Genomic DNA, 1,654 nt, shown 5'->3' on the forward strand with positions numbered 1-1,654 from the left:
TTAGCGACGGCGGCGGCTGCTGCTGCTGCTGTCTCCCCCATCATTACCGATCCCCTTCTCAAAACTGTCCTTGCAATACTCTAATCCAGCTGTGTACTCCTCTCTTGGCACACATCCTTGCTTCTTGTTATGCTCTTCTCCTTTCTCTCTCACGGCCATCGCTCTGTAAGTTTCCTTTCTTTACGAAACTTCCCTTAACTCATTGGAAGTGAGATGCTCATTGTCTGTGAAACAGAAAATATAACTTGGGTTCTTCACCTTCACATTCTTAAAATAAAAAGCATCTTCTCTCTTAATTGAACCTAAGGAAAATACTTAAATACTTAAGCTAAGTCTACAGCGATGCCACCCTGAACATGCCCAATCCCGTCTGATCTCGGAGGCTAAGCAAGGTCGGGCCTGGTTAGTACTTGGACGGGAGACCACCTAGGAAGACCAGGTGCTGTAGGTGTAACAATAAGAAAATAAGGGATTGTAAGCTGACAAGGTCTTTGCAATCTGTGAGATCAACAAAGGATTTCCTTGCCTAAAAAATAATAATAATAAAAATAAAAATAAGAAAATCATTATCTAGACACTTAAGCTGATGCGTTTTATATGTTGCTTGCTTTATGATTTTCCAGAGTCTTCGGTTAGGCAAAGCTGGCAGTTCCCCTGAGTTTTATTGCTCATTTTTCTGATTATCCGGATTATACAAAGTTCAAACACTACAAGAGTAATTAATTTTGAAAAGGAAAGTCCTCCTCCCCCCAAAAATCTACCCTCCAGAGATGACCACTATTAATAGAGTATAATAAATCATCTCCATCCTTTTTTCTCCATATATGCTTTACTAGTATTATTATTATTATTATTATTATTATTAATTTATGCACAAACATACAGGTATAAATGCATCTTATTCTTTTTGATGATTGTTTGGTACTCTGTTGTGGGGAATACACTTAATAATACATGTAATTCTCAAGACTTGCCTCTTAGGAAATGAAGTTTCTGTGGAACACACACACACACACACACACACACAAACACAATCAGGCACAGTTGAAATCCCCCCATAAGTCTGTTACTGCTGCTAGAAACTCTGTATCATTGTTTCTTTGTTATTGATGCCTTATTTCTGGACACGTTCTGTTCAAATGCAGGCTCCTTAAGGCAATAACTCATTCAGCGACTAACGCTTAGAGCTTGGTGCCTGGGTAAACTGAGAAAAGTGGAACAGAAAAGGAAACAGAGTGGGCAGAACAGAAACCTTTGCCACTCTCCTTGTTTTCTGAGGGGTTGTTGTCGCTGGCACTGTATTTTCTCTTTCATATCATCATCTCTAAAACACCAGATGGCACTACTTTCTACTGTCATCTTTATGCATCACTCAGCAGCTACCCCCCGTCTTGCTTGGAGGACATTTTTCTTTGGTGTTACAGTGAGCTGGTAATCCTGGTGCATATGTACTGGTTTTTTGTTTGTTTGTTTGTTTGTTTGTTTGTTTTTGTAAATGAAAAATTGCTACCTAAACCCTTAAAGCACAGTCCACGGTTTGGAAAGAAGCTCTAAAAGGTACCAAGGGATAATAAACCCAATGCTTTGGTCTCCAGAGTGCTGTTCTCTACATGAAATCGCTGCTTTACTCCAAAGTGCAAAAAGGCCAGCTCTA

At 39.6% G+C, this 1,654-nt stretch overlaps 1 pseudogene; it reads left to right on the forward strand.

Moving 5' to 3' along the window:
- Window positions 1-332: 332 nt before the first annotated feature.
- On the forward strand, window positions 333-451 carry LOC118612996 (annotated as a pseudogene).
- The last annotated feature ends 1,203 nt before the right edge of the window (window positions 452-1,654 follow it).

The sequence above is a fragment of the Rousettus aegyptiacus genome, unplaced genomic scaffold, assembly GCF_014176215.1.
Source record: "Rousettus aegyptiacus isolate mRouAeg1 unplaced genomic scaffold, mRouAeg1.p scaffold_m13_p_17, whole genome shotgun sequence".
NCBI classification, from domain to species: domain Eukaryota; kingdom Metazoa; phylum Chordata; class Mammalia; order Chiroptera; family Pteropodidae; genus Rousettus; species Rousettus aegyptiacus.